The sequence below is a fragment of the Anser cygnoides genome, chromosome 14 (genome assembly GCF_040182565.1).
Source record: "Anser cygnoides isolate HZ-2024a breed goose chromosome 14, Taihu_goose_T2T_genome, whole genome shotgun sequence".
NCBI lineage: Eukaryota > Metazoa > Chordata > Aves > Anseriformes > Anatidae > Anser > Anser cygnoides.
Genome location: NC_089886.1, coordinates 979,436 through 1,001,719, shown reverse-complemented (window position 1 = coordinate 1,001,719; position 22,284 = coordinate 979,436). Strand labels below are relative to the sequence as shown.

The 22,284-nt window shown below is 50.2% G+C and overlaps 1 protein-coding gene and 1 long non-coding RNA gene across 3 annotated transcripts in view; one reads left to right on the top strand and one right to left on the bottom strand.

The window, feature by feature from the left end:
* KCTD16 (potassium channel tetramerization domain containing 16) overlaps window positions 1–22,284 on the top strand; it is a 60,462-nt gene that overhangs the window by 12,784 nt on the left and 25,394 nt on the right. The window lies entirely within an intron of this gene.
* On the bottom strand, window positions 583–6,840 carry LOC106032735 (uncharacterized). The gene is made up of 3 exons (XR_001205015.3): window positions 6,751–6,840; window positions 1,347–1,589; window positions 583–749 (listed from the first exon to the last, which is right to left on the bottom strand). It is a non-coding gene; the product is annotated as an uncharacterized lncRNA (long non-coding RNA).

Below are 22,284 nucleotides of genomic sequence, written 5' to 3'. Positions count from 1 at the left end.
AAGCTGAACGGATGCAATGCTACACATCCACATCCTGCAAAGAGATGAGTTTGTGGAAACTCAATCCAAGCTGACAGATTCAAACCCCTGTGGGTTTTGAAGCCAAATCCTGGATCTAAATATCTTCTCCTTTGGGAAAAATTACTGCACGAAAACATGGCAATTCAAAAACAGAAAGATAAAAACAAGATAAAAAAAGTCATCTGCTTTGTCTCGAGAAACGTGACATCCATATCTCTTCAGATTCTGAAAATCTCAGCCTTCAAGGAAAATAGTGAAACTTGCCTGGGGGAATGGGGCAGAAGGGCACGAAGCAGTGGCTGGATGGGGTCAGCTCACCCACCTGTCTGCGCGATGTGCCGAGAGGTCGGCTGCCTCCTGGGCTGCCGCATGCGGCCGGTGGCAGCGCCTGCACATCCCCGGGGGCTCCCGCTGTAGGATGCGGTGCAGGATGCGTCCTGGTCCTCTGCGAGCAGGGAACGTCCCCCTGCGGGCTGAGCGCCACAGGGAAGGGAGCAGGGGCTGCGCATGGTGCTTCATGCTGGCACAGCCCGGGGCCTAAAGCTGCAGGAGTCCACATGTAGAAACCTGTGCTGGTGGCTTCGATACAAACCACATCGTACTCGAAGCACACCTAAACACGGCCGTAGGTTTTCTTCGTGAGCAGGCAGTCGACTTGCAGGCTGGGAGAGGAGAGGAGAGGAAGCCTTCCCTCAAACCATTTGAGTTGCTGCCTCCTTGCTGCGCACCTGCTCACGAAAATGCAGCGGAAACCGATCGTTTTCTGGATGAAAGCTAAAAGCTACATGTCAGACAGTAAATAAATAATTACACTGAACTATTGCACATGGATTTCTTTGAGGCACAGAACTTAATTAAATTTCATGAACATGCTTATATAGTGCCATTGATCAGGAAAAAATGTTTGCGTGTTATGTCTTTAAGATTTATTCACTTGTCAGTATTTTGCCTTCCTTCCCTCTCCTGCCTCAGTTTCTTTCATTTTACATCATTTAGAGTGGAAAAGGAACACATTTCCAGTTCTCTTGCTTGAAGAAATTGATCCTAGGACGTACAGAACATGATGTATGGCTTGTAACTATAGAATACTGCTAAGCAAAAAAAAAAATCACTGAAGAAGGCTTGACAGATACTATATTAATTTCCACTTTTCAGTGGATTTTTTCCCCACTAGAACCAATAAAAATTATGCAAAGGCTTTCACCAGCCTCCCTAGGACTAATTAGTTAAAAGATGGTGTAAATCTTGCTTGGCTCATTTGTCAAAAGAAGGTTTTTTTTAGACACTTCACAAAATGTACATTTGCCATCAAATTCAAACTCAACCTGCATTCGCAGTGCCAGCCGATCTGGGTCTTGCTGGGATCCCTTTGGTGCATCACAGGGGCAGACACAGGTACGAGAGGTGGCTGCGGCGGATGCCTGGCAGGTAGCGAGCTCCGAGCCACGACGAGCAGCGCTGCGCGGCGCCGGCTGGCTTGGACCCTCTCAGGGCGGTGATGGATCTCTCCCCTGGAAGGGCTTCACCGAGGCAGCAAGCTCCGCAGGATGGCAAATGCACTGCTGGCACTGCGAACAAATTACATTCCGTGAGAATCCAGAGGCTTTTTTCTGTTTGCTTTTTAGCCTTCAATTCCTGCCCAAATCACCTGGTTACGCTGCGGCTGCGAGGGCGGCTCCCCGGGTCCCACCGCCCACCCGTGCCTGCCCACCCCGTGCCAGGGGCAGCAGCAAGCAACCCATTTCGTTTTGCTCCCAGTTGGCTGCTTTTAGGTCCCCTGTCTCATTAAAGCATGGCAGCGAGTTGTTGGTAAATGAGGAGGCTGCTGTCCTTGCTAACGTAATTGTGGTTTGGCATATTGGTACAGTATTAAAATTCCAACTGAACAGATGGTGTCAGGATTTTAACTTATGCTTATGAAATGCAGATGGTCCACATAGTGAACTTGTTCGCTAGCTATTTTTATTTTTAACAGGTTAAGAACAAATTACTTTAGGCTATTATTATTGCTCTCCTTGTCATTTTTTTCTTTTCTGTGTGTGCATGCACACGTGCCCATGTTCTCATCTCTTTTCCTTGTAACTTTAGATCAAAAACATCTACTTCTGCCTGAAACTCCTCTTTCTGTGTACTGGCCGTTTCCTTCCCAGTGGCCCTTCTGATTCCCCCTGGGCCTGGTGCTGCGCTCCCTGCGACCCGCGGGAAGGGGAAGGAGCGTGGCTCCGAGCACAGCCGGTGCCCTGGCTCCGCTCAGCCTCTGCCCCTCAGCAAACCACTTTACACCTACCACGCAGCACTGATTTTCATGCAAAGATATCAGTGCTTTGCATGAAGCACCTGTGTGCATTTTCCATACAATTTCTCTGGCCTCGTGTCCCATAATCCAGAGAAGGGCTTCTGCACATGTTGAAGGCCAGCCCCCGGTGTGCCAGCCTTTATTCTGCTTTGGCTTCACGTCTGCTGGGGACCAATGCTGGCAGCACATTCTCAGCAGGGCGAGGTTTGACACAGCTCCCTGATTTCCCTGCTCAGCGGGGGTTTGTTGTGCGCTGCTGACAGCTCCCTCCTGCCTGACCCTTTCCTGTCGGGCTCAGGGCATCGTGCTGCCGCCTGGTCCCCACAGGCAGGCACGGGTGCCAGCTGTGGGATGGCAACGAGGAGCGGGGCAGAGGCTCTGCTGCACAGGGTCTTCTCAGCCCCCAAATGCTCTCCTGACAGAGTCCATGTTTACATTCCTCTTCCCACCCCAGCTTACTATTCCTCAGCCTCTTCCCTCCTCGGGATCATTTGTGCAGTATTCTCATCATCCCCAGCATGAAACAAAGCTGTTGCTCTGGCTGACTTTTGAGCTGGGGACAGCTTCAACTGCCCTGTCTAACCCATGCCCTGTCCTCAGACTGGTCACTGGGAAGTTGGCACTGGTCTGTGGTGTTGGAGTTTCATGTAGAGCCCAATCCACAAAGCAGGAGAGTCCCAGCACCTCCTGGTTTTGAAATGAGCTGCAGGCAGGTGAGATCTCTCAGCTGAGGAAAGCAACACATCCCAAGGGTTAACTCGGTGAGCAAACATCTGCAGGCTTACTGCTAACAAGAGAATGCATTTCTGAGGTCTGGCTGTGGCCAAGTGACTGGACCAGCAAAAATAAATCTTGGTCTATTACCTGTCCTTGATGCATTTCACATTTACATCCTGGCAATAACAGCTGCAGAGAAGGTTTCCACGAAAAGACAACGCAAACATATGGCATAAGGGCAAAGACGATAGTTGCAGGTGTAGGTATAATCAGGTTCATTTATCCTCCCTCATGCCTGCTGCCATTGCTCATTCCTCTTGCATGCAAACAAGCCCCAGGCACTCGTTAGGGCCCACAGTGTTCAGAAGATGCTGTTCCCATCCCAAAAGGCAGTGGCGGTGCCCAGGGTGTGGGGTCCCTTCCCCTTCGTCCTGCTCCCGGGGTGCTGCAGGGGCAAGTGCCCAGGCTCATCCCTGCAGGGCAGCCATGCTGACGTGCAGAGGGCTCTCGGGGATCTCCCAGAGCACAAAAAAATCATAACCTCCCACCCATTACTGATAATTAGTATTTTCCATAATTATCCCGGTTAAGATGACATTGACTGAGCAGCCTGCACAGTAGCCAGGGGTGTTTAAGCTAATTTGTGTTTTCTGGGAGCACTGGGGAGGAGCGGCTGTGCAGCACCGTTAGAGCAGGCAAGGGCATACGGCACCACTCCTGCTCCACAGCTCCGGCAGGTGCTGAAGTACTAATGGGGATGGGATGAGTTATGAATATTTCATGAAAAACCATTACAAGACTGTATATGAGAGCAACTTGACATCACTGCAGCCTCACAGCTGCTTCCTTACTGTAGCCAGCATGTTTTTCCCCTTGTTACGGGGTCTGGAGAGGGCCAGCGGCAGAGTGAGGACACCGTGCAGTGACACACCTGGCCACCTTCTCCCCCAGAAGGGGAAATGTTTGAAAGTTTGTGTTGCTGCTTCTGAGTGGGGAGATTAAGGAGCTCGGGACTGTTAACATCTTGCTCTTCACATCACATTTGAAACATTGCCTTCAGAGACCAAACTGCTGTGGGATGTGAAGGATGCCTCCCCCTTCCCACCAAGCCTGGCTTTGGCTCAGGTCTTGCAGCAGGATGCGGCCCTTTGGGAGCTGCGTGGTCCCAGCTGGTGCTGGCAGCCACAGCCCCAGACCCCCAGGAGCCTCCTCACACTGTTTCCTTTTCACACTGCAGAGACCTGCTCTTCGTGAAGCTGCCAGGCAGCTTCATGTGCTCCTTGCAGCGCTCATTTCACAGGCAGGAGCCATCTCCTAGCTTTCCCTCGGGCCACTGAGGCTCCTGCCTCTGTATTTAGGGTCCTTCTGTCTGGGGGAAAAGCCATCACTTGACCCTGACTGCTGCTTGGCAGGGGCCCCATAGGCAATGGCAGTGCTCAGGCTACAAAACCGAGCATGTCCAACAGTCCACCCCTAACACAGATGCTCCTGGCACATTTATTCTTCAAGCCTAGGACAAGCAGTGAGCAATCCACACGCAGATCTTCCCATGCTCCACTCCACCTACATCTCGAGGGCTCAAAAATCAAACTGCTCCCTGAGATCCGTGTCAGCACAACTGCTTACACTCTATAGCCATGAATTAAAAAACAAACAGGAGACATCCCACAACTGAATTCAGGTATCATATTCTGGGTGTCCACTATACTGCTTTGTATAACAAACCATCGCCTCGGGGAGAAGGATTTTGCTGCACCTGGATTTCATCAGTCTGAATTATGGTCTTCCAGGGCTGTGCTTCCATCCTGTGCTGCTCATGAGCAATTGGCACAGGGAAATGCTGCATGGAGGAACCCAGAAAAAGAACCAGTGATTAAGACATTTGAAAGTTGTGTCCTGGCTTTGAATATATTCCAAAACAGTGAAATAAGTAAAATATTACCTAGAATGTATTTGTTCAGCTGTGGTGACAAGTTTAGTTACATACTGTAATTTTTGTTTGCAGATGCAGCTTCTACAGAGCCATGGCTATAGAACAGATTAAGCATTGTTTGAAAAAGTGATCAGAGGTTTTGTTTGCAATCACGCTGTAGCCCTCCTCTAAATATGGGAAGCATTTTAAATTGGTTTGTATTGATAATGACACTATAATGCCTTTTCTTGCTTGTTCAGATTGTCATTGTTTTAATGTGCTTATTCCCAAGAGATGAAGTAACTGAAGAGAACAGATTAAGTTAAACCTTAAAAAATGTTTTGTTAGGAAAAAATATTTCCTTTAAAACTGCTTTGCATAAGGTTATTGGATATTTGATCATTTGTGTTTCTAACTGTTTATGTAAACAGTGTTCATTGCTAGAACATTGTTATCAATTTTCCGGCTGCGATACCCTAAGTCCAAATTCATAAATATGCATGACTGAAGTCAGGGATATTTCAACAGCCTTTCCAGAAAGGCTGTTCCCTTCTGTGTCCTTTCCTCCTGGGGAGCTGTGGGACCGAGGCAGGAGACAGTGCAGGAAGGGCAGGTGCCTGAGCCCTGCCGCTCATCTCTCTCCCTTTCCCTGTGGGGCTCTGGGGAAGCCAGTTCATCACCTCCAGGGCTGAGAGGAGGTAGCCTGGAGGCTATAGACCTTTCCAGACATTGCATTTTTAATCTGAAGCATTTTCCTGTACTCCTAGCTGAAAATGCAAACCAGGAGATGCCTGTATGTATGTCAGAGTACTCATCCATATTTTTGCCTGTCATCGTATGCTCCATCGTGTTCAGCACTGACTTGGCGTACAGTGACACAGCCACTTCTGAAGGACACGTCAGCTTTGACAAATGCACAAAGACACAGCTTGCCAGGAGCTGTTTGGATGTACAGCATTCACACCCTTACTGAACTGTCCTGACCACGTCCACCTGGATCCAGCCTTGTACAAAGCAACGCCCTTCTGTAGGGCAGGAACACATCCCGTATGCTCCCAAAGGAAGCCGCTTCCACCTGACTGATCCTTGCTCAGCAGCTGCTGGCATCTACTAATCTCAAGGCCCTCAGTAAGAGCACAGAAATCTCTTAATAGTTTTAGAGTCAGAGAGGTTGCTGTGTCCATTCACTAGTACTGGGAAATTGAGAGTTTAACTGCATTTCAGTGTCCTTCAATTATTTTTAGCCTGAATACCTGAAGCTTTATTTTGTGTGCATTGCAGACCCTGGGAGCACTCAGAGCTTTTCTTGCACTCCTGACCCAGAGCCCAGCGCTTGCTGCCACAGCCACACAGGCAAGGGCTGAGGCAGCCGCAGGGACAGGCAGGAGGGTGCCCAGGGCAGCGGCTGTGGTGCTGCTCACCCCCCCGGGAGGCTTTGGGCTCAGGCCCAGGGCAGCACTACACTATCTGTGCTCGTGACAGTCTCAGAAGTGCCAAACAAGGTCTGTACTCGCTTATATCTTACAAGCTTACCAGAAATACAGAGCTAGCTTCTACAAAGGAGAGGAGAAGAAGGGTTTCCCTGTGCTTAGAGCCATTACTTCAGTGCAGAATAACACAGACCCTGCGTTGGCTCCCTGCTTTCTCCTTAACAAGTTACCATCAAGCATTAAAGACCACCCCATGCACTTTCTCTGGTGCATCAGTGGTTACTGATAATAGGAAATACAGAAACAAGTTAGATGGATCTTTGAAAGGACACAGAACAGCCGCTTTCATTTGATACCCCATGGAACTTACTTACAAGAGCAAGCAGAGGACCTCCATCACCAGGGACAACAGCTTCCTCCTGCTAGCTGAGCGGGCAACACTTCCTCCTGCTAGCTGACCTCCTCCAAAAAGCCAGAGCCCTCGGAGCCTGTGCTTATAAAACAGGTGCCTCGTGAAGCAGCTGTATTGTCTTTGCCATGATTAAAGAGCCCTTACTAGTAACCTAGCCCCCAGATGGAAGCTCACAGGTGTTTTCTGCAACCCCAGGGTCAACACTTGTTCTTAAAAATAAATCCTGAATCCTCCAAACCGACAACTACCCTATCTCTAGACAGGTGGATGAGCATAAACATCAGCTGTCACAAAGTGCTAAGAAAAATTACAAGAGTTGGCAGTGTTGGTACATATGCGATTCTTTGTTTATGTTTATTGCAATAAAGAAGATGATAAAAATCCCACATAACCAATATTTCAGCTGATCAAAAACTGGTTTATTTGTTCATTTTTATTGATGCTCTGATCTCTGGTGAGAAAATAATTGGCTGAAGAAACAGAAGCCTACTCCTTTTAAAACCACTGACAGCTTTGTTCGGTGGAAGCAGTAGGTGACCCCATGTAGAATAAACAAACAAATATTCTTACTTATGTACCAATTATGTGTTAGATCATTTAAGTTCCAAACTATCTAGTTTGCTTTTCACTAATTATGTGCTGTCTCTTTGCATATGTCTGCACTTGGCTAATTGAAGTTTTTTTAAACTTTTGATTGCACTGTAAAATATCTGCAGGTTTGCAGGGCTGTGGGCTGCAAGCTCTGCTGGGAAAGCACGCTTGTTCGAAAGCAGTACACACACACGTGTATATATTTGGCTTACAAATCTCTCTGTCGTGCATAGGATAAGAATGTTCCATGTTTTAGCAAACCTCAGGCTGGGAGAGGACAGCCAAAGGGCTGAACCTGAGCTCTTTAGTTTGTCTTTCAGCACAAAAGAAGTCTGCATTCGCAGCGGTTGCAGTGCAGGGGGCCAGCAGTGGTGCGCAGTGAGCGGCTCTCACGGGTGTGTGCTGGCATCCCCTGGAGAGGGCAAAAGCGGCGTGAGTCACTGGGAGCCGGTGAAGTTGTGTGAACTGATTGGAACATTGTCGGCAGCGAGTCGTCTTCTAAAAATAAGCATCTTGTTTTCCTAAAGTCATTTATTTTTGATAAATGCCTCAGCCTTGCATTTGTTTAGTACCAGGACAGTGTTCCTGCATTCCACCGGCGTTGTCTTAGTTGCAAGTTACTCCGGGTACCTAGAAAGAGCCGACTTTAACCACATTGAGGTTGGAAAAGCCCTCCAAGATCATCTGGTCCAACCGTCCCCCTACCACCTACATCACCCACTAAACACTGTCCCCAAGCACCACATCCAACCTCTCCTTGAACACCCCCAGGGACGGTGACTCCACCACCTCCCTGGGCAACCCGTCCCAACGCCTGACTGCTCTTTCTGAGCAGAAATGTCTCCTCATTTCCCACCTGAACCTCCCCTGGCACAACTTGAGGCCATTCCCTCTAGTCCTATCGCTGGTTATCTGCGAGGAGAGGCTGACCTCTGCTCATTGCAGAGAGCAGCGAGCTCTGCCCTGAGCCTCCTCTTCCCCAGCCCAAACCCCCCCGTTCCCTCAGCCGCTCCTCACAGGACTTGTGCTCCAGGCCCTTCACCAGCTTCGGAGCCCTTCTCTGGACACAGTCATCCACAAGCGTTTGAGGCCCTCCACCTGCTGCTAGTAATGAGTCTGTTTTCATCTTTTTATTGAAATCAGGCTCTATTGCCACTGGTAGCTCCGTGTGTTCTCTGTGCCGTGGCTGCGGCCCGGGGAGCCCGGCCGGCCGCCGCGCGGGGCAGCCCCGCGGCTCGGTGGGGGCGCGCAGGGGGCAGGCGGGCTGCGGGGCCAGGCCGGGCTGCCCCAGGGCTTCACGTGTTGTACGTGCGATCGGGGCTCGTCTGCTCTAAATGTAAGCTCAATTGCAGTGTTGTGGTAGGGACTAGATCTGCTGTCTGTGTTCTCATAACCTAGAAGTGCGAGTTAACTTCATGTAACTCTTAAATTTCGGTGGATGAAATTTCAGTGGAGGAAATAAGCGACAGTGCTTAAGTAAGAACATAATGAGTCTGAACAGAGTAGAAATTTGACTTTCTGTTAAGGTAGTCCAGAGCCATGTACAAATTTATTTTTTCAATAAGAAAATCTAATCAAAGCTGTGGTTTCTTTGCTGCTATTGCAAGAAGAAGAAAGAGCTTGTTTCAACATCAGCTTGGAGGGGTTTTTATACTTAAGAGTGAGCTCAGACTGATGATCAGAAAAGCAAACTCTTTCCCTGGCTTTTCAAGCTGTGCTGCTGGTGCTGATGGATGCAAGAAGACGTGCTGCTGTCCTGCTCCCCCGGCCCAGGGTGCAGAGGATGGGACGGGACGGGACGGGACGGGATGGGATGGGATGGGATGGGATGGGATGGGACGGGATGGGATGGGACGGGATGGGATGGGGGGATGGGACGGGATGGGGGATGGGATGGGATGGGATGGGATGGGATGGGATGGGATGGGACAGGACGGGATGGGAGGTACGAGCAGCACAGGCTGGGCTCCGCAGCCTCCCCTGCGCCATCCCACGTCTCACCACTGCCTGCCCAGCTCCCGGCTTTCCCTGCTAGCCTCGTCTTCAGTGAGGCTCTTTCAAGCAAAGTCCAGCAAATCTCATCTAGCTCCAAAAAGTAGTTTTGACTTTGACTTAGCAAACTGGCAGCTCTCATTCCCCTCAAATGTAAGCATTGCTCAGATAACACAATTCACATGAAAAGATTTCTTGAAATTCTTTAAGTGCACATTAAAATGCAAATCGTTCTTCTTATTAAAGATTTCTGGAAGTTCTCTGACAACACATTTAAATGCAAATCACTGAAACGTAGACTCAATATTAAAATCCAAACAATTATTTGATCCACAGGATGAAATTAAAATGGGACCCTGTTGTATATCTCTGCAGAACCAGGGCCGCGGAGGCAGCTCTGGATGGGGCAGCGTGGTGTTTGGGGGTGCCGGGGGGGCTGGGCATGTCATTGCCACTGCAGCCCCGTGCCCGCCACCCTGTCCCTGCGAGGGGCCCGCAGGGATGCACAGGGCCGGGCTCACTTGGTGCGGGCACCTGGTACAGATCGGGACTGGTGGAATGACAAAGCCTGGCTGGAAGCTATAATGGTGTCCCAGAGGGCATCAAGTCCTCCTCGCATCCAGTTTGGACCCAGATGTCACCAACACAAATGTGCACATGGGGAGCAAGGGCAGAGGTCTCGAACCCAGCCCACGGACACTCAGACTCTTGAATATCCCAGAAATAGATCTGGGAGTGGGAGACAGCAGAACGCATGAATAACTTACCCTTAGTAAGTAAGAAGCTATATCTAGATTTCTGAATTCTCCCCCAAATTATGCACTCTGAGGTTAAAACCCTGCCCCCAGCCAAATTGATGGTAATGATTTGATGGAGTTTTAATGGGAGTACTCTAAGGCCAGCTCTAAAAGTGCCTGGTGTTATGGGATGCAGCTCAGCTGAATACGTCGGAGCTGGTTTTATTTTAAAGTATGATAATCCATTAGGAACAACATGCTTTAAATATCTTTAAAACTGAATGAGGTCGTTTTTTTTTCTTTTGCTCTGCTGTGCTTATTAAGATCCTTCAGAAAGACTTGAGAGGAGCAAAAGGTGCTTTTCCGTCGCTGCCCCCTGAATTTATTTAGCTGCTTCCCCTTGGGCTGAGCTTTCACTGGGAGAGAAGTCAGCACAGGATTGCTCCCACCTGAATTTGTCAGGTCCATTTTCATTAGTGGCTGGTGTACTGCTGGCACTTGGAAGCTTATCCCTGCACCCCCCATTTTTGGGGGGGGATTCTTCTCTTGAGTTGAATACCCCACAAACAAGCTTTGCCAACACCCAGGGTTTATTTATTTGGGGTGTTTGTATTTGAGAGATCTGAAGCTCTGCTTTTCTTTGGCTCTTTTATGTTATTTCATGTGCTAATCAGGGCTTTTAAACTCAGCTCTATCAGTCAAATACTTCTTGATGATGATGAGCAAAACCAAGCAGTTTAACTGCTGAGTGGATCATCAGTGAATTTTAATTGTAAGGGAAAAAGTGGTTTTTTTCATGTCTTAACTACGATTATTTAAAAGAAAAAAAAAAAAACAACAGGATCGTGATATTGGACCGTCTTATAAGCGAAATTGAATCCAAAGTAGAAAAACAAATGTCGCTGTTCCCCCACTCCTCCATGCACTGTTTGTGTTGCGTGGGAATAAACGTCATGCCCAAATAATTCTGAGTGACACACGAGGACAAAATGTGCTGTAGCTGGTATCTGTGTTTGAAAGGAAAGAACGGGAAGCCCTTCGGGTCGTGCTATTCCTCTGTTACTCATCTCTGCCCCGTCCTGCATTGGGGTTACTTTTTGTTGGGAAAAACTGAAAATCGGATAAAAACCTTCTTCTGTCACTGTTCGTGTGCAGGTGGGTGGGTGCCTCAACGGAGGGGGGTGAAATCAGTGTTCAGAGAGGAATCCTTGTTTCTCTCGTGTGGAACCACACTGCGATGCCCCGTTTGGGTGTGGGGCTGGGGGAGGACGGGCAGCGGGGCTGGGCGGGCTTCACAGGGGCCCGCAGCCCCGCACCTCCACGCAGAGGGGCACGGGCACTGCAGGTGTCACCGTCATCATCATCATCATCGTCATCGTGGTGCACGCCGTCTGCCTTGTGCCCTGGCCCCGGCACCCTCCCCCCGGGGGCCCCCGGGGGCCGTGCGCCCATCCCCGGTGCCTCGTGGCTGCGTGGTGGGGAGCCGGTGATGGGTGGCAAAAAGGCAGAGCGGGGTTCTTCTGAGCCGAGGGGGAAGAGCTTCTGCTGCTGACCGCGGGCGCTGAAATCCCTGACGTGTGCTCTTTGTTGTGGGCTTACGGAGCCTGGAAAATCGGGGAATTGGCAATCCCTCAGCATAATACATGTGAGCTGCAGCACGCAGTACAAATTATGCTGGAAAAATGATATTATTTTTGAGCCATTTATCCGTGGGTTTCATGGCTAAGTTGGTGCTTTCCCATTCAGAAAAAATCAGGAATGTGGAAGTGCCTGTCCTCTGCTGTGCTCACATCTGTGTGGAAAGCATCTGCTTTATCCTGAGCCCATCCCTTAACCTTGTTCTTCTCCCAGCTCAGATCCCCATGTTCTGGTTCAGTACTGGAGATGCGTTTTGTTGGTGTTGGGAGGTCACAGACAGGTCCCAGGAGCGGTCACCTCTCGGGGTGGGTCTTGTTTTCGGAGCTCATCCCAGGGAGCAGGGCTGCTCACAGCCCCTCTGCTCTGCTACGGGCCTTGGATCTGACCCCCAGCCTCCAGCCCGCCTTCGTCCCGGGACAGGAAAGGCATCTCCCAGACAGAGATCACCCAGCCCACTCCAGCTGCCCCGGAAAGACGGCCCAAACACACCTTTACTGGGCCCAGAGCAGTAGCCAATATCTAACAGGAGCTCTTTAAAGCTGCTTTCTGGGCTCTGGGGAAAAGTCCTAAAGAAACAGTTTGTAGGAAATGTATTGGAAAATTAACTTCATGTTCATCAACACATCATTAACAATTTTCTCACCCTAACAATCAAAATTTCCATGACTGTTTCCATCTTGGAAAAGGTGAACCCGGTGCACCAGGCAGTATGTTCTCCCATCACTTGCTTGCGGCACTGCTGGTCCCAGGGAGCTGCAGCCTTCCTAATGAGCGGGGACAGCAGAGAAAAGGCACCTGGCACATCTGTGAGCATGTTTACGGCACAAAGCCCCAAAACATTCAGTCTTAAAAATGATTTTCTTTCCTTTTTTTTTTTTTTTTAAGAAACAGAAACCGATGCCATTTGTGAATCCCTTTTGCAATTCTCATTTTGCTTTCCTTCTCCTTCCCCCTCTCCTTGGCCACCCAGTGCAGCGTATGATCTCCTCTTTGTTTTTTGACGTCTCCTTTCATTCTGTGTCAGATTTCTGTGCTGCACGAAGAACATCCTTTTCTTTGGATGCTGGCCTCTGAATGCTAAAGGTGCCAAAGCTTAGTTTTCCTTTTACTTGCATGGGATAAATGCGAAGACAACCCCCCCCAATTTTTGATGAGTCCTAAGTGAGTTATCTTACAGCCTGCCATTCTCTTTGTTGCTTCCTATGAATAGTGACAGCCAGAATTAGCAGATAACTTGGCTGATGGTCCCCAGAGCAAAACTACTGAAGGCTGGCAGGCTGGGTGTTCATAGGGATAAATGTGGGCTGCGGAGCTGGCTTCCCAAATCGGTCCCTGCCCGCAGGTGTCAGGACGAGAGGCTGCTCCCCGGCTCTCCATGGGGTCACCCCTCCATGCGCTGTGGCTCTGAGCCACAAACTCTGTCACAGGCAGGAGGAGCGAGGTCAGGCAGCAGCTTATGTTCCTGGAGACAGGGCTTGCAGGGTGGCACAGCAAGTGACACCTGGGGGTGTCACCTCCCCCAGGGCCCTGTCAGAACAGTAGGACGGTAAAATAGCCAGAAAGTCCTGCAGTTACGGGGAGGAGAATTTTGCTTGCATGGAAACAGATGAGATTTCCTCTTCCATTACCGGGATAAAGGACTGGCAAGGCATAGATATAGCCGGGGTGGGGGGCCGCAGGGATACCCAAGAAGATGAAGATCCCAGAGCGAGAACGCAAGTATGATCGTGATGGTGACTACGACGATGGGGAAAAGTGCATGGTGAACGCAGCGAGAGGACAAGTTCAGTTCTCAGCTGGCCCTGAGGCGCTGACCTCCGCGGGGATGGAGGGAGGTGAGGTTTTCGTTTGAACTGAAGGGAAAGTGTCTGGAGCTGGAAGGTGCATCCGTGAATCATCAACACAGAATTCGTAATTAAAGATGTGTTGGTGGAGGAAATTATGCAGAGGCAAACGAGAAGCAAAGGCAAGCCAGGCAGTTTGCTGAGAACTGCACAGAAAATTAATGAAGGTGTTGAAGAGGATTCTTCAAATGCCAGGCTGCAGGAGAGATCTCATGTAAATGTGTGGCGTTCAGGGGAGCGGCGAGAAGCCGCCTGCATCCCTGTGTCAGCAGGGCTGCCGGCCGGGCATCCGCTCCTGCGGCGGGTCAGGAGGCTCCGGGGGGCAGCCTGGGGGCTGGGGCTGAGGCTGGCGATGGTCTGGGGTGGAAGCGAAGCTTCCTTCTGCGGCACTGCCTGGGGACCCGCATGCTCCCGGTGCAGGTCGCTTTGCCACCCACGTTTTAAATGTGCCGGCTGGGGCAGGGTGTTTGGGGGGCTGGGGCCCCGCGGTGGGGCTGGGGGCGGCTGCATGGGTGCTGCGGGGCTGGGGCTGCCCTGGGCCACCAGGGAGAGGCTGGGACGCGCGGTTCTCTCGCTCCACAGATGGCGTGCCGGGCAGTCCAGGTCGATACCATCAAGGTGAACATGTCCTCTGGTTAACAGCCGGGGAAATGTTTTTCCGTTTCTTTCTGTTTTTATTTGCATTTATAACCCTAGCAAGTGTTCAGGACAAATGGATCTAAAAAAAAATCAATGCCTGTAAGCTGTTATTGTAGAAAGGCCACAGGCATCGCAGTAGACCTTATGCTTATAAAGTCTTTGAGGATCTCAGCAGACTTGTGATAAGGTCTCTTAAATTTCTTACATGTTTTTTGCATGCATACCACGCCGTTCAGCCCTTCGGTTCCCTCCTTGGCTCCCGCTATCCGACATCCCAGCTCTCAGCCAGGAGCGAGGCCAGGATGCGCAGCCTGCACTGGCCTCTGGGGTCCCCGTGCCCTGCAAGCGCTGTGCCAGGTGAGCACCGAGGTCGGGTTTTGGGAAGCGCAGACCTGGTGCCACGGTGCTGCTGCAGACACCCGTGGGAGCAGCAAAGCCCAGCGCCCCGGGTGGGCGCTGCCCCTGCCTTCATCCCACCAAACCGCTGCTGCGGCACCTCCAGGCTCCCCCCCGGCAGGGGGGAGCCGTGTGTGCCCCCTGCTTGCCCATCCCCAGCACTCTCTAGACTTGGTTTACTGGTGAGATTTTAAATCGAATGATATAAATAACCTATAATTCATATCTGTGTACATAAATTCTTCTCTTACAGGGTAGTAGTGATAGTGTAAAGTTATTTTATCACTCGTTTGGACATAAAGTTCAGAGCAAACTAATCAGGAAAACTGATGTTGCCAGTGAAAAGCTGTACGGGTGTGGGTGTAATGTACAAACCGGGGAAAACAGTGGAACAGAGGGAAGATTCCTTGGCCCTGAGTCAGCACTGGGGCAACAGTTCTGGTGTTGGACGTTGTGCTTGGCCCTGGGGCAAGCCCTTGCCTTTAGCAGGGCTGAACGCCTGGGTTGTGCTGGCAGCAGGCAGTAGGTTTGTTCCAAGGCCTGGAAGCAGCTCCTGCACAAATCACACCAAGGGCTTCAGGTGGGGTCACTTTGTGTCTGTACCTGTGTAACTGAAACTGAACCTGTCCCGGGCCGGGGCGCTGCGCCCCGCGGGGTGTGCGGGGTGTACGCGAGCATCCGGCAGCTCTGTGGGGCTGCTGCAAGGCCCTGAGTGCTCCGGTGGCTCGCACGCCCCGGCCAGCCCCTGGCGGTCTGCGGGGATGCCCAATTAGGCTGATGAGCTTATTTCCATCTGCGGTCGGTGCAGTTATGTTTATGACTGCCATAATTACATGCACAAGCTATCTGTTCCCATAGCATTGATCATCAAGCCCTAAAATGAGAGCAGGTTTTCTTAAACCTCTTTTCTGTTTAAAAGAGTTGATTTAATTCTTGTCCCTGCTTGCAGAAATTGGTACTATATACATGATGAGCATGAACAATATATGCATATATTGCCCATGGGAAACATTGTAGGGAATGGTGATGCTAGGATGTATGTGTGAGAGCTGAAAGAAGCTGCAGAGATGTAAAAATGTGCTCCATCAAGTGCAATTCATCCCAGGATGAGGTGGGTATGTGCGCCTAATGGGATTCTCTGTTGGACACCTTTGTTACAGGACGATGGTTGCATTATTGTGCTGCTGTTTCCTTGCTCATCACGCCTGCTGCACCAGGGCCGTGCCAGCTTTTTGGGCTGCCTCTCCTCCATAAAGTCCCTGCCCTGAGATCATCCTTCAGCACCTGGCTCGGGGACTGGGGGCTTTGGGCGCTGTGGCTGTGCACGGGCAGATGTTTCAAGGCAGTCTGCAGTATATCTGTATATCTCTGTGTATCTCCTGGTTCCCACCAGCCTTTTAGTGTTTCCATTTTTATGAACGCTGATACCTCCCTGCTCACAGGGAAAAAGTGCCTTCTGGGGAAAGGCGGGTGGAGGGCTGTGGGGCAGCAGCTTGCACTCAGGGATGTGATTGCTCCTTTTCTACACCGCTGTTGTTTGGAGGCAAAAGATCCCGCCGTAAGCCAGTGTTCTTCATCTATAACCTGCCGAGTACAAGAGTGGCTTTGTAGTTCTCAGAATGCCTCCTGCCGGGGCAGTTGGCAGCACCAGGCCTTGAATCTCCACGAGTGACCTCGACAAGCACCCGGGTCCGTAGTGCGGAGCGGAGGGCACCCTGCCCGTGCCTCCTGGTTCAGCTTTGTCTCCCCTCTCGGCACAGGGAGCAGGACGCGGCGAGGGGCTGCAGCGTGCTGCTGGAGGCGTTCGGTGAGCGGGAGGGCAGCTCTCCTGCATGGGCCGCAGCAGGAGGCCATGGGCGAGGGCGGAGATGTACAAGTGGCTCCGCAGGCAACAGCAGGTAAAAGCGGCCTTGTAGGGAGAGCTGGGTACCTTGTTTGTGCTCTGCGCTCATTTATTGATTTCATCCACCCACCTGCTTTATAGCAGTGAGGTGCTTGCTTTTGCTTGTAGAGAAGTGTTGGCACGGATTTAGGCTTGAAGCAGGAGGCCTGGAGCGCTTTAACAGCTGCACCCGGGGTACGCCGAGGGGGTCTGGCCCCGCGGTGAGTGCTGCTGGCGGCGGGGGAGCTCCCCAGCAGCGCTGCCATCGCCGCCTGCTTTTGCTCCTGCTGCTTTTGGGGGAAAGCAAGACAGTCCGGTTCCTATGGAACTGCTCCAAAATGGTACGTTTGTGTACATGCAAGCCCTTTCTCAATGAGACCGCAGGAAATAACCAGCACAGGGACCGGTGCAGGGCGTGGGAGAAGCAGCACTGGGTGGGTGCAGACCTGTGCAGCCCTGGCACGTTACGGGAGTTTTTCACCCGGTTTCCATTTCAGTGACAGCGGCGTGCCTGGGCTGCGCCGCCTCTGCCTGCGGAGCTGCAAGCGGGGGTTCGTAGGTTTAGTTTCTGTTTGTGTTTGGATACACATCAGTAAATATTTTTCCTTTTGAATAGATGCTCCAAGTCAATTTGTTTGGATCGCAGTTTTAGGTTATAATTTCAAGATCTGCTGCCGCCAGTGGGGAGGTGCTGACCGTGGAGGGAGCTGGGCTGGGCGTCGGAGCCGTGGGAGCTGGGAGCAGCTCCGGGGCAGGGCACTGCCTGTCTGTGTGTCCGTGCCGCCTGCTTTTTGGGTCACCCTGACAGCACTGTGGCTGTGTGCAGCTTGTATAGATGTCTCGCAGCTGGTCCGTAGCCCCACACGTGGGGTCCGTACACCCAGCCTGCACGGTGCCAATCTGGCACGCAGAGCCAAGGCACTCTTTATTTCACAGCTGTGCAAATTTGGGTGCCCGGTGGAAAACCCACAAAGCCAGCATGGCTAGCAAAAGATACCAATGTTATTTATACAGCACAGCTCCGTCAGCACCTCTGTGTCAGTGCCCATTGCTCTGGGTCTCCAGCTGGTAATTACGGGCTCTGTAGGGTGGGCTCTGGTCAGAGCAGGCTGGGCCGGGCAGCGGGCGGTGCAGCCCCCAGGTCCCCTCGTAACGCCCGGTCAGCCACAAATAGCGACCTTCCTGCTGCTGCTGGGGAAGAACTTGCTTCGTTTTACTGCAAGCGTGTGACCGTGGTTCCAGTCAGCCTAACGAGTCCGTGGTCATAACTCATTTTCCTTACTTTCCGTGCTTTTTCAACTGTAGAGTTACATAATGTAATTATCTTGTATTTTCATTTGATGACCCTGTTTTATTAGTTATGGTGTGCTAATTACTCTGCCTCTGTGTTGATAATTACTTCGTATTATGATAATAGGTTAAAGATCACAAATTACACATAGCACCTCATCTTACGAGCCGTTATTAACTTGTTCTGTAGCCCACTGAAGACTTTAAACTCAGTTTAAAGCTCCCATTGCCTGCGTAGAGATAATGTTGTAGCTGTGATAAATGCGATAAAATCCTCATCTCCATGCCCCTTCAGATTTCTCTGCAAATGCCTAATTATTCCTCTCCACAACTAGACCCACTCTGATCTTGCTCGCTCTGAAATAAAAAGCCAGTCTATTACGCTGTTTTAAAAAGGACGGCAGCGACCCATCCGGGGGTGCTGGGGCCAGGCGCGGGAGGAGCGTGGCGGGGCCGGGGATGCTGCTGCCCCCGTCCTGACGCTGTGCCCGGGGGTGCTCGGCTTCCCCGCCTCGCCCCGGGAGCCGTGGGCACCCGCTGGGGCCTCGCAGCTTGTGCTTTCACTGCAGCACAGCCTCGGTGGTCTGCAGAAGTGGGTCCCTGGTACGAGAGAAGGAAACGTGTCCTCACAAACGTCATCACAGCAATCGGTGAGAAGACCTTGCCAAACATTTTCTGATGGCTTCTTTGACTGTCAAAAATGGAGCAGAGGAAAATTGCACAATCCCATTTACCTTCCACATTTAATTCTCATAGCTAAACTTCTGAATTTCTCTAAGTTTGGGTTAAAAAAATAAAAAAAAGGCAGTGTCACTATTTAAGGTTAGTTTCTTCTTAAACCGTGACTGCCCAGGAGAGCACAGACCTGCCCAGGAAGCTGCTTTGGTCTCTCCCTGAACTTACAGCATACTTGCACTCTGTCGTTTAAACCAAGATCAGTATCTCAGCTTCTGACAGATGCAAATGCACTTAAATTCTCTCTCCTGAATTTCACAAGCTTAGAAAGACTAAAAATACGATGTATAAGACAGAAAACAATTACCAAAATGTATGTATAATTACTGAATATATAGCACCAGAAATAGGAAACAAAAGAAAAAGCTGTTAATAATTGGGAAGGGATTAATTAATCTGGATAAAATTAGTTAAGCAGACATTAAATGTTTTACTCAGAGTATATGCTGTCTTATTTCTTCTACGTGGAAATGTTCCTTGTTGTATTTGCGCATGCTACCTTGAGATTTGTATTAATTTCAGTTTTCATTAACTACCTGTAATTGAATAATCTTGTGGTATAGTATGTTCCCATTTCTGTAAAACTTGAATATGGGGAGGAGATCGGTCCTCAGGAAGCAGTGAGGGAAGAGGCGCAGAGCTCGGCGCAGCCCTGGGCTGGCTGTGCCCCGCGGGGCCCAGCGGGTGCCGATGGTCGGCACCGCCGGTGCTGCTGCATCCAGCGCTTGTGACCGGGCCGGGACCGAGCGGTCAGGAGAGCTAAAAACACAAAATGCAGCCGCAAGGAAGGGCAAGCCAGGGCTGTTTGACACAGCAGCAAGCGTGTCCGCCTGCGCTATGCTGGTTTTTGTTTTTAGTTAATGTCTTCTGTTGGGATATGCGCTAGTTTATCACGAGCGGCGGAGCATTTAGCATTTGCCCTCCTAAATCACTTTGTCAGTGTTTGTAATTCAAGCTAGTAAAATAGATGTGAAATCTTCCGTGGTAGACCTCACAGGGCCATAAAATGTGGGAGGTTTCGTTAGATTTAATTAATAACGTGCAATGGTCCCCGTCGGACTCCTTCCTCGCAGTTCACCAGCTGCCTCCCTTGCCACGCTCGCCGAGGCGATGCCGTCCTCGGAGCAGAGGCTGATTTTGCTAAGGCTGGCTCAGGGTGTGCGAATGCGCTGGGGAAGGGGATGCTTGGCAAAAGCGGATCGTAGCCTGGTCCCGGTGAAGCAGGACGGCCCCGCGGGACGGGGCCGAGTGCCGGCAGCGCGGCGCTGCCTTCGTCCTGCTGGAACATGGTCCTGCGAGGACGGAGCGAGTGCCGGAGGGTTGTGGTAGGATCTGAACAACAAGGTGTGAGAGGGAGCTTGAGAACAAAGGGGAATTGATCAGAGACCAAAATAGGAGGCGTTTTGCCTTTTTGATATTGATTTCGCTAAGGCTGTATCAAGTGGAGCTGGTATTATGTAAGGCGAAGAATTCAGAAAACAGTTCTGGCTGATTGGCTTAGAAGTAAGGCAGCCTCTCATGTAGGCAAAAAACTCAGTAGCTAATGCAGCAAGGTCTTCTTCTATTTCAACAAGTAATGCATTTTTGTTTAAATAAAGGAAAGAATAGACTATTTATTGCTATTCAGAAATCTGAATGCCATTAGCAGCTGTGTAAATTAGTGTATCTTCATTGACTTCAGCAGAAATAAGCCGATTCATCTCTTCCGAGAGACTGGTTAGATGGGACTTAATTTCTTTTTGAGCTGATATATTTATTAGTAATTATTTGTAGGGTTCAGACAGTACCCATCAAATGTTTGCTTACTAGTCTGCACAACAGTCTTTCTAGGTAAAGCCGGTTATTGCGTGTATATAAATCTAGGAAAGCGGACACAAATGTGGACGTGACCTTTGTATTTAGCCAAAGGTGCGTTGTGGAAGGCGCGGCTGCAAGAAGAGCTGCGACGGTGCTGAGCCGCGGCCGGCTGCCTGCGGGCCAGGGAGGCAGCGCCGTGCTTCACCTGGAAGGCTCCGGGTTCAGCTCCGGGAGTGCTCGTGGGATGGACCTCAAAGATTCAAGATACTGGGTTGATTTGGAACATAAGCACCAAATGGACTTTATTTTTAAATCGTATGTGATAAAATGTGCATAAAGGAAATGTTATCTGGTGCAAATTGAAAGACCCGTGGTGTTTCTGCCAGTGCGGTTGCGAGGATGTCCCGTGCGTTGCATGTTGTATATAAACTTTCAGGAAATGGGCAGGGACAGAAGTAGGAAGTGCTGTGGAAAGTGAAAGCAACTCCCCTTGCTTGTTATTGAAAGGCGAGACGCTGAACCTCACTTACTATTTCTTGTTTCCAAGTGGGTTTTAGCCTCAGAAAACTGTCAGAGTCATTCTGGAAAAGGAAACGTGCTTTTTATTAGTCTTTCCTCCTTCTAAATTTTTTTATTTGGTTATTTTTATTTTTAGACACTCCTGGTTCTTAGCAAACGTATGGAGGGCTCCCTGCCACTGCCCCTGGGCTCGTGGCTTGCAGCAGAGCAAAGGGCTGCGAACGCCCTGCTGCCAAGCTGCCGTACCGAAATCCCATCCACCTATCGTGCCTTCGTGCTGTACGTCCAGCACTCGCTCCCCGTGTTGGTGGGGTCTGTTTTTCTGAATGTTGGTACAGGAAAGAGATGTGGGAGGCAGGCGGCCTTTATTCTAGGTAACTCCTTAGGCAAAATGACTCCCAAGAATGGCCTCCTGCGGTGCTGGGAGGCGTGCACACTGCAGCAGTGCTTGTTAAATTGTTTGCCCTTTGCTAGGTTGGGCAGCCTGAGATCTCTGCAGGGCTGGCTTTTCCCTTGAGTTTGGGATCTTGGGAGCGTCATAGGCAGAAATGACAAAACTAGACACATACAGGTGGATGTTGGGTATTATTTTCCATTTTATTGTTATTGTATTAAATGCTGCTACTGTAGAAACAAATGTGTTGTGCAATAATTTGGTCGAGAGCCAAGAACAGCATCTGCATTTGCGTTCTGTGAATTAGAAAGCAATCTGTTGCTAGAGGGAAGCTTGTGTATTCATTTCTAGCTCAATGTACTCCTGAGATATTTCACAGAAAATCCAGTGTGTCTAAGGCCTTTCCTTCCTTATGCCTGAGATAAAAATGACCATACAGGTGCGCTCTGAAAAGAGCAATTCATAGCTTCTTGTGTCACTTCCCATTCTTGCTCTGGAGAAACATCTGTTCTGAGATGGTTCTGGGGAAAACCAGATTTTTGTATGAAGCTTTTATTTTTAAAACTAAATGCTTGGATTGCTTTATCTTTCTGTTCAGAAAAGGGCAAAATTTTTCTTAGATTCTTTCTGACAGGTGTAATATACCCCGCGGTGCAATAAGATCAGATCTGTGCTGTTTGCAACCAGCGCTAAGGTTTTTGTTGCGACTGAGAGGATGATGACGGTGGGCGGTTTGGCCTGGGGCCATTCTCCTGGCTGTTTGTTTCAGTCTGTGCTGGGGGGACATGAGGAAAGTTTGAAGTTCTTAGGACTGAACTGTATTCCCAGCCTGCTGCAAACTGGGGTCACCTCTCACCTGGTACTGCAGGAAAGGGAACTTGGGGTGATGCTGAGGTGCAGCCCCTACGTGGCCCGGATTAGCTCTTCACGTTGTGAGCATCCTCAAGCACCTTCCCTGAACGTGGTCTAGATTTTGTTGTGTGGCAATATAAAAGTTGTGATAATCCAAGTGATGAGACGAGGGGAAATGGCCTCAAGTTAC